This window comes from Manis javanica, chromosome 3 (genome assembly GCF_040802235.1).
Source record: "Manis javanica isolate MJ-LG chromosome 3, MJ_LKY, whole genome shotgun sequence".
Taxonomy (NCBI): Eukaryota; Metazoa; Chordata; class Mammalia; order Pholidota; family Manidae; genus Manis; species Manis javanica.
The window spans coordinates 66,131,547-66,145,010 of record NC_133158.1 but is presented as its reverse complement, the minus strand read 5'-3'; the positions used below and the strand labels follow the sequence as shown (position 1 = coordinate 66,145,010).

At 38.3% G+C, this 13,464-nt stretch overlaps 1 protein-coding gene across 28 annotated transcripts in view; it reads right to left on the bottom strand.

Moving 5' to 3' along the window:
• ZBTB20 (zinc finger and BTB domain containing 20) overlaps positions 1-13,464 on the bottom strand; it is an 832,086-nt gene that overhangs the window by 248,017 nt on the left and 570,605 nt on the right. Inside the window, exon 7 of one of the 28 annotated variants that reach the window (XM_073231617.1) lies at positions 204-380. The exons of 26 other annotated variants lie outside the window; for them this stretch is intronic. The gene's annotated coding sequence lies outside the window, so the exon portion shown is untranslated. The remainder of the gene's footprint in view (positions 1-203; positions 381-13,464) is intronic. One more of the 28 variants, XM_073231619.1, reaches the window with a different exon arrangement.

Genomic DNA, 13,464 nt, shown 5'->3' with positions numbered 1-13,464 from the left:
ACAGCTGGTGCTACAAATGGCTTTTAAAAACGATGTTCATTCACTAAAATTCCTCTTGCTACTTTTGACATGAAACACGCAGTCTCTAATTATTCTGATCAAGACGGTGAAATACAAAAACAAACTTTAATTGTGTTTAACAGATATTTAATCAGGACTCACTGAACTACAGATTAAAGCTGAAATTCATAAACCATAATTACCCGATTGTCGCAATCTTTTGGTCCACATTCTCCTTCCGTCTGGGCGTCTGGCACCTTGCCCCGAATTTCTTTTACTGTCTTCTCAGCTTCGTTACTGTTCATGTTTTCCAGCAGAGATTTAGCACAGATTACAAAATATCTGTTCTTGGCAACTTTCTTCATTAGCTTTTTTTCCCCCTTGCAAAAAAGTTTATTTATTTTTTTTCTACCAGAGTGGCTGGAACAGGCATACGTTTAGGGTGCTTTGGTGACACAAACTAATTATATAGTTATCAGGAGATAATACGGTAGCGATAACTGAAGTCACTATAGTTATCACGTAGGTATCATGCAATTTCTCCAGTACATTTGCCATGCGGTGTAGCCCAGTCACCATGTAATTATCTCACGTCACTACTGCATTGTTTTATGGAAAATGCTTATCTCACCCTAACAAAACCTTTCCCATATTTGGAAAATAAAAGAAGTAGAATGCTTACTTCTCATTTCCAATATTGTTCATTTGCAGTAAGATGTTGTCATGCGAGTTTAAGAGAAACACCTGTCCTCTCCTGAAAATATGCTTTTCCACGGAGCAAATGGAACAACTCTTTTCTTTTGCTTCATTCCACCCAGTTGAGAGAAGTAATTACGAACAATACATACAATTTTTCTTTTGCTTTTTTTTAAAGCAAATTGAAAAACAAACAAACAACACCCCACTCCCCTCCCAACCCCAACAAACAAAACCCAACCACCTCCAACCTATTTACTTAGGATTCATTTAGTCTGGCACTTCCCCCAAGTCTTCCCTTTCAAATCTCAGTCACTCGCATTTGTTTTTTCCTCAAATTATGGTGTAAATCATTCTTAACAAGCTAGCTTGAGACTTGTCTCACTCAGTAGAAACACATAACGCCACTGTAATTGAAACATGGAGCTGCAAGCTTGAAACTCTTTCTAACTATTTTTTTGGGCCACTCTTCAGAAGGACACGCCGAGTTTCCCTCACAGTGCTGTGACCCCAGTGTCACACAGTTAGGAGAACATCACAGCCAAGGCGAGAGGATAAAGAGAAGGCACTGGCAAAAGATGAGGTGGGTGGTTCTTTTATTCCCCCTAGTTGGGCAGACGACCTGCGAAGCAAGGACTGTAGTTACTACTTATTTGTCTCAAGCTGGTGGCTTGAAGTCTGACCTCGCTTAGACCTCTGGATATGGCATCCTGAGAGTTCCAGTTTAAACAGGGTGCAGTGGCTTACTTTGCAGCACAGAGGAAAGCTGTTTCCAATTCTGCTTTTATTAGCTTCTCCCAATCCGATAGCTGGCCATTCAACTGTACACTGAACTCAAGTTGGGGTTAAAATCACCCCCGGATTTGGAAGGGCTGGAAAAATTGCTATCTGTCCTAGAGCATTGTTCTTCAATCACACGGTTCCTCTAAATACAGTTGACAGCCTTGAGATGCAAAATGCAGCACTTTAATGTAGTAGAGGTCCCCTTCACTGTATTGCCAAATCTATTTAGCAGAATCTTCTCAGAATAATCTGTCCCTAGACCTGAGGATGCACAGTGATTTTAAGCATTTTAAGCTAACGATAATGGTTAGTGCTGAGAACAGATGTACCTGGCTGTGATGTGATCTATTCCAGGAGGCTTTTATGAGCTGTTCATTCCTATTGACTTAGCATTTTATGTCTGTGCTTTTGCCTGGTGTGATGGTTGCATAGGGGTGTCATGTGTGTATTTTCCTGATGTGTGATGGCTGCACAGGGGGCTATGTGTATTTTCTCAGTGCAATGGCTACACAGGGTGTTGTGTGTGTGTTTGCCTGGAGTTATAGCTGCACGTGTTATTGTGTGACTCCCCCCTCTGCCTCTACTCGATGCCTGCTTGCAGGGTCCTACGTGTATCTTTTTCCTAGTGTGATGGCTGCACTCGTTGCTCTGCTAATGATGGATATTTCTAGCAATTATCTATCTACAGGGTCCTGGGGAAAGAATTGCAGTAAAATCAATAAACAGTGCTAGACAGGCACTGGTAAACATGAAACGACACCCCTGCATAAATGCCTGTTCCTACCATAGCATGTTAAAATCCAAGTGCTGTTGCCTTATTGGCACTGGGATAAAATTTCTATGGTCTCTCCGTCTCTTTCATATATTGCAGTCTTTTGGGGGAATTGAGATGATGGTTGGTTGGAGGGCTTTTACACAGGAATCTATCTAATGGCACTTTTCACTACATTGTCCTACATACCACCTCTTACACACCATCCTGACTTGCTGTGATACGACAGCTGATATTCTGAAAGAGAACATGCCTTTTATCTATCCCTGGAGTCTCCCCAAGCCCTCCCCTCCTGCCCCCTGCATCACACACACACATATTCCCCCCTTGCCTCTCTCTAGTCTCTGTATCCCTCCTGTATTCGCCAAATGGAACTGACAAAGGGAAGAACCAATGAGGTTAAAGTCTTTTGAAACCCCTGGAATACAGATGAGCTGGGAGGCATCTGGAAACAAAACCAGACACTTGAAATCAAAGAGACAAGTAAATTACTATCCTAATCTAGGAAAAATAACTAAAGGTGTCAGTGGGGTTCCATTGATAGCACTTGGCCCTGAGCCAGAATGCCAAGGGTTCAAACTCCACACCAGCTTTGGGCTCAGGCCCAAGACTTGCCACTGCAGGGCACAGCAGCATGAGCAGTGGGGTTAAAGGTGTCAGCCTTCTGCAGAGAGGTTAAGTCCAAGTCCTTGTTGCTTGTCATTATATCCCAGAGGGATACAGAGATCACCCTAGCTTCCTCTCCAGTGCCTTTCTCGACAGAACAGGCTGTGGAAGAGCTAGTACTCAACAGCAGCATTTGCTAACATCAGTATTGCACAACTAGTGAAATGCCCCTTTTCTGATGAGGCTGCTTGAAGAAATGAAGTATGTGCGAGGAAATCCAACTATCCCCTCTTCTGCCATCAATGAAACTGATGTCTGGCCTATGCAAAGAGCTAAGTTTGGAAGCCTAAAACAACGTGTTTAAATGAAAGGAAATGTTTTCATTGGAACAGCTTACATGTCTGGTACACTTGCATAAAAACTATTGCATAGCAGTTTAGAGCTAAAATTGCTATAAAATGCTTAATACAGTAAGAATAATTATGAGATTTTGCACGCACAGCTGGTATACAACTGAAGTCTCAGCCACAGTTTCAATGGAGCATGGGAAACCATTATACAAATTCCTGGTATGCCAGTTTAACTCACCATCAACAGCCCATCAAGACTTCCTCCATATTTTAGGTGGATGGGGAAGATATTTACCTACTAAATGCTTTATTTCTCCTTTCATGGATGTCATTAACACTTAATTCAAGGAACTCTTATTACTTGACAGTAGTAATATAAATTATAACAAGACACAAATGAACGGAACACAAGGCTTCTCCATTGAGCCCAGTGGTCACAAATCTAGTAAATAATGAACCCAAAGACCACATTATAAAGTCTACTTGCAACACCTCCCACCCCCTGAATTTCTTCCTTTCCTTTGCCGTTGCTTATTTTCTCTCTTCTCTAGATGCAAATTCTCGAGTGACATCTGGTTTCTCTGGAACCCCAGCGACAGTCCCCTGTCCTTGCCCACCAAAGTCAGAACTCTTCCTTTACTTTTCTACTAAATTATAAAGGTTTTTTCTTCTCTATTTCTTTTAGATCCAGCCAGTAATCACTTGAAAAGGAGCTAAAGTAATTTGGATGAGCTGTTAATGGTTAATAATAACTTAATATAGATTATTTCTTGGTAGGAACTCATTTTAGAGTCAAAGGAAGAATCTGTTGACCGTGGCCATTTCGGTCTTATGGAAAATGCCATACAAGGTGAGATGATCCTACCAGGGGCATGGCTGGAAGCCCCACTGCACTGTTCTGCTCAAAGGAAGAGAAGCTACTGTGAAATCCCAGATAATTTGAGGACAAAAAGCAACATAGTACAATATAAAATGAATTGGACCAAAACCAGGAGACCAAAGTTTGAGTATAAGTAAACTTTGTCACCAGCTGTTTGGGTCAGTCGTTCAGTCCCTTTAGCTGATAAATGAGGCCCTTGGGTTAGGAAGCCCTGTGGCTGCTTCCAGCTCTGACATGCAGGTCATGTTGAGACTTTCTGCCTGAAGATCATTTGGCTCTCATGGCTGAGCTGCTTCCTCCACCAGAGAAAGAGAGGCTCTGAATAAAAAATGGCTGCTATTCAACACAGAGCCTCCTAACTAAATGGGCACTGCTGCCTATTAGTAAGGTGTAAGCTCTCTGCATACTACCTGTGTATACTACTTTTGAGATGGCTTCTTTATGCTATAGAGGTATTTTTTCAGCTTTTGGTTTCTCATTTACTTAATTCAACAAACATTTAATGAGCACTTTCTATATATATAGAACACAAAGCTAGTCATTGAAGATAGGGTTGAACATGATACCATCTCTGCTTCCTAAGAAGCACAAATGAATCTACTGGTCTTGTCCACTATATCTCCCCTTTATTTCTATGCATAAACATATATACATCTAAAACTATAAGTTGGTATAGAAAAATAAGAGGAATTAGACTTATCTAATCTTCCCAGTCCAAAGTACTGTTTATTTTTAACAAATGATTATGATTTGTATTAGAAAATTATAGTCACTTAAAAATGCACTTCAATAGTATAAAGGGTATTTCTCAACATGTATTTTGAGGTCACTGATTTACATTAAGCACAATAATTTGGGCGGCAAGAAGATTATAAAGTTAAAACAATCCCTTCTATAGGAATCCTGATAAAATTTTAGGATAAAAATCTGTGACCTCTGTAGATAGCCTCTGGGAAAGTGAGAGCACAGAGTATTTTTGGTTAGTATTTTTCCTGGAAGGATTTTGGGTTCTTGCCCCTCTAGACTTCCTTTCCTGAATGAATAATAATAACTGCCATTTATTGAGTAGATATTAAATTCCAGCCTCTTCCAATGAATTGCTGCATGTTAAGAAAATGACCCTGCAGTGTAGATATTATTATCCTTATTTTACAGATGTGAAAACTGAGGCTGGGGGAGGTGAAACAATTTGTCAAAGATAATTGGACAGTTTGCAGAGATGGGAATTAAACTCATGTCTGTCTTTGTGCAATACAGCTCCATAAACATGTCTTGGTTCTGCCAAATCTAACATTATTGATAAATAAATAATCTTGCTTGAATGCTTTATTAGCAAACAGCAAAAACACCCTTCCTATTCTTTCCTCTGATGCATTGATTGCACTACCTATAGAATAATGAAAAGAGGAGATGCTAAGATTTTGCTAAGTAGATCTGGCTGCCTTTGGATATTTATTTGGACTGAGATGAATAATTAAATTTGGGGCTCTCCATCAAAGGAAAAGAATTTGCTCTCTGCATAAGTATTTGTTATTAATTGATCAGATGTGGATAAGGTGTGTTATTATAACTCTATCTGTGAGGTATGACTTATGCTGCTCTACTGCATATTACTCTGTACTGTTTTTCATTTTCTTATACTTTGGACTTTTTTGTTTTTATGAATTTAGTCACAGTTGGTTGTGTTTTGAACTTTGTAAAAATATAATACCAAGAAATTTCTAAAAGAAAAAGAAAATATTTTCAAAATGATGTCAAAATCAAATCTATCCCTCACTAATTTGATTTGTGGGAAATGGAGAACAAAGTATTGCAAGCAGAATGCTTTTAAATACATCCTAATTACTTCAATGTGCAAATGCATTGAATAAATCAAAGCCTGCGTTTAACACTTTGCACTTCAATTGTGCTTATTCACCTAAGTTCTATAGATAGCAATTCATAAAAAAACAGGAGATAAACTTCACTGTACCCAGTCATTCTACAGTTGACTATAAATGGGGGAAAACTATTATTCCAAAGTTCAAGCTTACCTCTAGTCAGCTCACTTTTGGACTAATGCAGGAAGCATTAGTCCAAATAATACAAAATAACATAATTTACTGTTTTCCCAATTGACTCTTCTCCCCTATTCTTCTCTTCTGCATTTAGTGGCAAGGGGGTGGGGGCAGCAAAGCCACACAGTACTGAGCAAGGTGAGGCCTCGGGAATGATACCACAGGACGTGATATGCAGTCAAGGTGGATGGAGTCTTGGTGCTAGGGTTAGTTAAGAGCTTGGTCTGGGACCACTACCCCAGAATCACCTGAGAGGCAAGTGGAAAACATGAATTGGGGTCTTACCTCAGAGCAAAGGAACTGGTATCTCTTGAGGTAGAACTCAAAATATTGACATTTAAATGAACTTCCCATAATTCTTATGCTACTGAAGGCTGAAAAGCACTGGCTTCTACACTTAAGCTCTCTGATTCTTTATCCAGTGCCAGTCCTGCCAGGGCACATGTACCCTCTGTCCCAGTTGTCAAGATACTTGTGTAAGTACAACCAGCTGTCCTGGGAGGCATTAATTCTATTAACTGCCCAAGGGCTTAGACAGGCATGAAACTGTTTGATATGCAAGATCTCATCCAATCCCCACAGCAAGGACTATGAGATAAGTATTATCCCTATTCCCATTTTTCAGATGAGGAAATTGAGATTTTGGGAGATTTAATAACTTATTGTGGGTGCCACACCACTGAACTCTTAACCTTGCAGAAAAATATGTTCTTGCAAGATGTGTCCTCCAAGGATGTTATTGATTTGGTGATAGTATCATTGTAAAGGAACTTGTCTAAATGCTAGTAAGATCGGTTATATACATAGGGTGTGAGTGTTTGTATCTAAGTAACTTTTACCCTATTTTTATAGATGCTAAAATCATCTAAACAAATCTGTTAATCTTTCATTAGTTCACTCAACAATCTTGAACAAAGCCAGAGCCTGAGTTAACAAAGATAAATTGGATACAGCTTCTGCCTTCACTGGATTTACAGTTCTGGAAAAGAGATGAGCTTGTGTGCAGATGGTTATGGGTTAACTTGTAGCCAGTGGAGGCCTGAGCTGGAGAGAGAATAGTTCTCCTGGCAGAAGAAGGGAAAGAGGGTGCGGTCTGGAAAGTTTTAGTTACTCCAGTACTTTGCCATTGGCTAGTATAAGGAGTTTAGATTTTTTAAGATTACATTTTACTTATACAGTTTTGTTAGAAAATGGATGGACCAAGTTACTTGTGTATTTTGAGCTGATAAAACTTTATCTGGTTCATTCTTCCTGGCATCCAACGGGTTTCTTTTTTGGCTAAATTCTGGGTACAGAGCCAAGTAAGTGGTTATGTTTATTCATTCTTATGTAGAGCAGCCAAGATTCTGTTCTTGACATGGGTGCCTGATAAATTTTATCAGTAGTAGTTCATTCCACCCAATAAAAGTGACTCTGCAGTGACATATTGACTGTGTTCTTTATTTCATTTTCATCTGTTTCAATTACTCAAAATGCTATTACTAGATTATGAAATTTTTACACTATGAAAAATTTGTAAGTTAAAAACAATTGAAAACATAAGAAGTAATCTAGATTTCTTCCTTTGTGATAATCTCATGTTATGTAAATGTAGCTTGAGCATATTAATGTCAGAATTGACTGATGGGCTAAAGAAAATAAGGTTCTAGAATGTCAAAGTGCAGGCTGATAACCTAATGTATAAGTACAAGAATCTAAAAAAACAAAACGACTCTGAGAAACACTGGGCAATAGAAACAATATGAAATCATTCAGAAAATAAATTCCATTATTATATTCAGTATGGTAAGATTCCAAAAATCTATATCTCAGATATTTCCAAAGCTTAATAAATTAGAAAACAAAACCTGTTAATTCCTTTAAGACATGATATATAATAGACATTTATTCTCTTCTTAAATTGAATTACCATCACATTTGGAATTAATTTTACTTAGATTATTTGCTGTTTGCTTAAGTTTCCTTTTTCTAACCATTGGAGTATTTTTAGAACATTTAGAAAGTTTAAGAAAAAGAGGAAATAAAATATCATGTAATTCTACCCTACAGAGTAACTACTGTTCACATTTTAATGTATTTTTAAAAATTGTAATCAAATATTTTCATTCTTCTATTTTAGGATCATGTTAGGTATACAAATTTCTTTTGGATCAGGTATTTTCAGTTACACTATTTCATGAGCATTTCCTAGTAAAATATTCTTTAAAAATATTTTAATAGCTATTTAATTAATAATTACCATATGCAGTGATACATATGGAAGCTCCATAATTTGTTTAATACTTTCTCTGATTAAGTAAGATTGTTATTCTCTTTTTTCACTTTTTTAAATGACATTGTGATGAACATCTTTGAATATAAATCTTGGTTTGAGTTTCTATTTCCTATAAAAGATCCCTAGAAATGACATTACTGAGTCAAAGGATACATTTTTAAAGATTCTTGATAATAAAATGTTTTTACTTTGCAGAATTTATGTTAATAGTACCCCCTGCCATCATTATATGAGAGCCAATTTTACCACACACTTACCAGCATTGAGAATTACTATTTTTATAAGTCATGTCTTTAAGTGCTAGTGAGTTACAATACTTTTTCAGATGTTTATTGGACATTTATATTTCCCTTTTCATGATTTTTCTTTTTATAATCTTTTTACATGTTCCTTTAAAATAAATATGCATCTCAGTATCTTTGTATCTTTCTTTTCCACTTTATTTCTAAACCTATCACTGTATTATGGAATTTATCTGATCCTGAACCACAGTGTGCTCTCTGCCTGGTCTGTATTCCAGATTTCTTTCATGCGGATCAATGTTCTGTACTGCTGCCTGACAGTACTTTTAAAAATACTGATTTTATTATGTCATTCTGATCAAGAACCTACAGTAGCTCCTGGTTATTTATTTATTGGCTGAATTCAACCGCCTTATTCAGGGGACAAATAATCCCACTCTTGGGTATTTCCTTATGAATTCTGTTGAATAACGAAGATTATTGATGTATGCAACCTATGAGCAGTTTATTTTTTATTTGTGGGCATAAAGTGCCAAATACTAGAGCTGAACACTTAAAGGGGTCTTAAAGAGCATTAAGCCCAACTCTTTATATGTGTAAATGTAGAAACTAACTCGAAGAATTCAATAAATTACTGAAGGTCACAGAGCTAGTTAAAAGACATATGTGGGACTAGAAATCAAATATACTGATTCCCAGTCATTGTCTTTTAAATAGAGAATAAGAAAATCATTTTTACAATTTTAAGAATAGAGAGAGCTAGGAAGACAGTTTAATTTCAATCTGTTTTTACATATATAAGATTGTTAAAATCATGCCCCAGAGTTGAGTATTTTTATAAACACAAATAAAATGTATTTCTTATAAACTGATCAGATGTGTCACTAAAATTTCCATAAAATTTGCACATTGTCCAATGACCCAGTTTATACTAGTTTGCTTTTTTCCTGTTAATCTACATTGTTTTATTTAATCTGCTTTGCTACAAGAAGCAGTATATTTTTATTCCAGCATGTTGCAGATCATGATTAAGTTTCTTGGTAATACCCATAGTATTCAATGGAATTCCAATTTTCCTGGCAACTTCTATAAAGAATTTCTTCGACTATTATTGGGGATTTTAAAAAATACCCTTAAAAAATAAGAACAACTTCAAAATGCTTTTATTTAAATAATAAACAACATGAACTATTCTGATGAGCATGGACTATTAGCAATTGGATATGATACAATTATTGCTATTTAATCATTTCATATTTAAGAATCACACAGTATTTGCCAAATGAAAATTTAACAGTAGTCACTGATATATGAATGGGAGTTGCCAAATATATTTATTATTTGTAAGGGTAGGGTAGGGCAGAATAGGCAAATGTGGAAATAGCTGTAAATGGGACTAACTTGGCTAGAGGATCATTGGTTGTAAAGGGTTGACTCACAAAGCATGTGCATGTCTAACACAAGAACTGACAGAAAGAGTATGTATTAAATCATATGGTGGTTCAACACTTTAAAGAATCTAAGTTTAAATGAATAGGTTGGCATCCAGCAGTAGAGGGAGATTCTAAAGAGATCTGAGCTGTTTTCTTTCTCTGCATGTATGTGTATGTACACAAACAGGTCGATTCATTTCATACTCAATGCAAATTTTTTAAGTACCTACTTGGTGTTAGAAGTTGTCCTACCCAAATACTAGTGATCCAACTTTTTGTGTTATTCTTTCCACAGATGTATCACAAAACCTAATAATAATCCATAACTGACATAATATATCATAACAAAAAATGGGAACCCGGATAGGAGAGGAAAGAAGAAACGGCATCCTAAATTTCTCATTTCATACAGCATTAATTTCATTCATGATGATATTTACAGAAAATAGGCCTGAATGTCTTCTTTTAAAAAATAGCACTAATCACGGCTAGAAGAATAAACTATGCCTTAAAACTTAAAACAGGTGAATAAAGAACTCATCAGAAATCTTAAGAATGAAAAATATGTTCACTGACATAAAAATGCAATAGATAGGATAACTTAAGATTGGGAAGTTTCAAAGAGAGGATTAAGTAAGATGGAAAGTAATATTAAATAATTTACTCAGAAGAAAAAGTCACAGAAAAAATACATTTTTTCAAAATGAAAGAACACTTGAGATATGTAAATTAACTAGAAACATTAATCTACATTTTATAAGAATGTCAGAAGAAGAAAATGGAGGTAGTGACAAAGAAAAAAGTAATAGCTGAGAATTTTCCAGAATTGGAGTCCGAAGATTAGAAAGAATATCCTGAGTTCATGACTGATGATTCAGAATAAACCCACATCTACACACATTTCAGAGAAACTGTAAGACATCAAGGATATAGAAAAACTCTCAAAGTTACTAGAGAGAAAAGGCAGACTACTTACAAAGAATTGGAAAATAGACTGATAGATTTCTTTAATGTAATGATAGCTGACAGAACAATAGTCTAATACATAATTAAGTAATATCTTCAAATGCTGAGAAACAATATCTATATAAATTGTTATTTAGGATAAAAGATAGCAGAAAACACTTAGATATACAAAAAGAGTGTACTATCCAGGATTCTCCCTAAAGAATTACTGAAAGACATAATTCAATAAGAAAAAAAGTAAACCCAGAAAGGAAGGCATAGACTCCAGGAATAATGAGAGTAGTAATAATTTAGTAATATCTAAAATATACAAGTAAGTATAATTAAGCATTGGCTATAAAAGTCAATGATAACCACTTTTGTGTATGTTTAAAACAAATAGGTAAAATAAAACTCCATTAAAAAATTATAATAACAGATTGATACTTAGTAAGTAGATAAAATATGCTGGGCATCTTTTTATACATTAGGAAGAAAGCCAGAAATACTAAAAAGTGGATTTTGTTTTTAGTAGAAAAATATATAGTTAGGTATACATACAAAATTTTAGCATGGTCACTAAACAAACTGATAAGTCACTTATAGTTTCCAGCCCAGCAGTAAAGTCCATGTAGTTGGTCACAAAAGAAATTTCAAAAAAATTTTTTTCAATTAAAGCTACATAAAACAAATCTTTTGGGGGCGGAGCCAGGATGGTGGCGTGAGTAGAGCAGTGGAAATCTCCTCCCAAAACCACATAGATCTATGAAAATATAACAAAGAAAACTCTTCCTAAAATAGAGACCAGAGGACACAGGACAACATCCAGACCACATCCACACCTGCAAGAACCCAGCGCCTTGAGAAGGGGGTAAGATACAAGCCCCGGCCCAGCGGGACCCAAACGCCCCTCCCCCTGGCTCCCGGCGGGTGGAAAGAAACCGGAGCGGTTTTTTTTTCTTTTTTTTGGCAAGTGCTTTTTGGAAGCCTTAAAGGGACAGGGACCCCAATACCAGTGAAACAGGGCAGCAAGACTGGTGAGCGGGTGCCTGAGACCAGCGCCTGAGGACAAAGAAAATCGTGCATTTTTCCCAGTACTGGGGAGGCAGGGCGGCAGGAACAGTGAGCAGGTGCCTGAGACCGGCGCCTGGGGACAGGGAAAATAGCGTTTTTCCCTTTTTTTTTGGCGAGTGCTTTTTGGAAGCCTTAAGGGGACAGGGACCTCAATGCCAGGGAGGCAGGGTGACGGGACCGGTGGGCGGGTGCCTGAGACCAGCGCCTGAGGATGGAGAAAATCGTGCGCTTTTCCCTTTTTTTTTCCTTTTCGGTGAGTGCTTTTTGGAAGCCTTAAAAGAACAGAGACCCCAATGCCAGGGAGATGGGGCAGCAGGACTGGTGAGCGGGTGCCTGGGACCGGTGCCTGAGGACAAAGAAAATCGTGCGTTTTTCCCTTTTTTTTTTGCAAGTGCTTTTTTGAAGCCTTGGAGGGACGGGGACCCCAATACCAGGCAGGCAGGGCAGCAAGACCGGTGGGCGGGTGCCTGGCGGACAAAGAAAATCACGTGTTTCTCCCTTTTTTTCTTTTTGGCGAGTGCTTTTTGGAGGCCTTAGGGGGACAGGGACCCCAGTGCCAGGGAGGCAGGGTGGCAGGGCCAGTGGGAGGGTGCCTGGGACCGGCGCCTGGGGACGGAGAGGGTTGCACGTTTTGACCTTTTTTTTTGGCGAGTGCTTTTTGGAGGCCTTGGAGGGATGGGGACCCCAGTGCTAGGGAGGCAGGGCGGGTGCCTGGGACTGGCACCTGAGGACAAACAATATCGCGTATTTCCCCCCCTTTTTTTTTTTTGGCAGGTGCTTTTAGGAAGCCTTGAAGGGACAGGGACCCCGGTGATAGGGAGGTAGGGCAGCAGGACCGGTGAGTGGGTGACTGGGACCGGCACCTGAGGACAAAGAAAATCGTGCGTTTTTTCCTTTTTTCCTTTTTTTTTCCTCTTTCGTTGCTGCTGTTGTTGTTTTGGTTTGGAGAGTGCTTTTTGGAAGTCTTAAAGGGGCAGAACTGGACACTTAGACCAGAGGCAGGGAATCTGGGGATCTCTGGGCAGTCTAACCCCTGGGCAACAGGGAGCACAGAGGCCGGCCCCATACAGAGATAAATAGCCTCCCGGCCACTCCCCCTCCAACAGGGCTCCACCATTTTGGAGGAGCAGCCCCAGCCAGGTCACCCCCACAGCAACAGCGGAGATAAACTTCATAGCAAATGGGCAGGTAGCAGAAGCCCTGTATGCGCACAGCTGCCAAGCATAGGTCACTAGAGGTCGCTATTCTGCCAGGAGAGAAAGGCCACAAACCAACAAGAAGGAAAGCTCTTCCAGCGGTCACTCATACCAGCTCTGCAAACTATCTCTATCACCATGAAAAGGCAAAACTA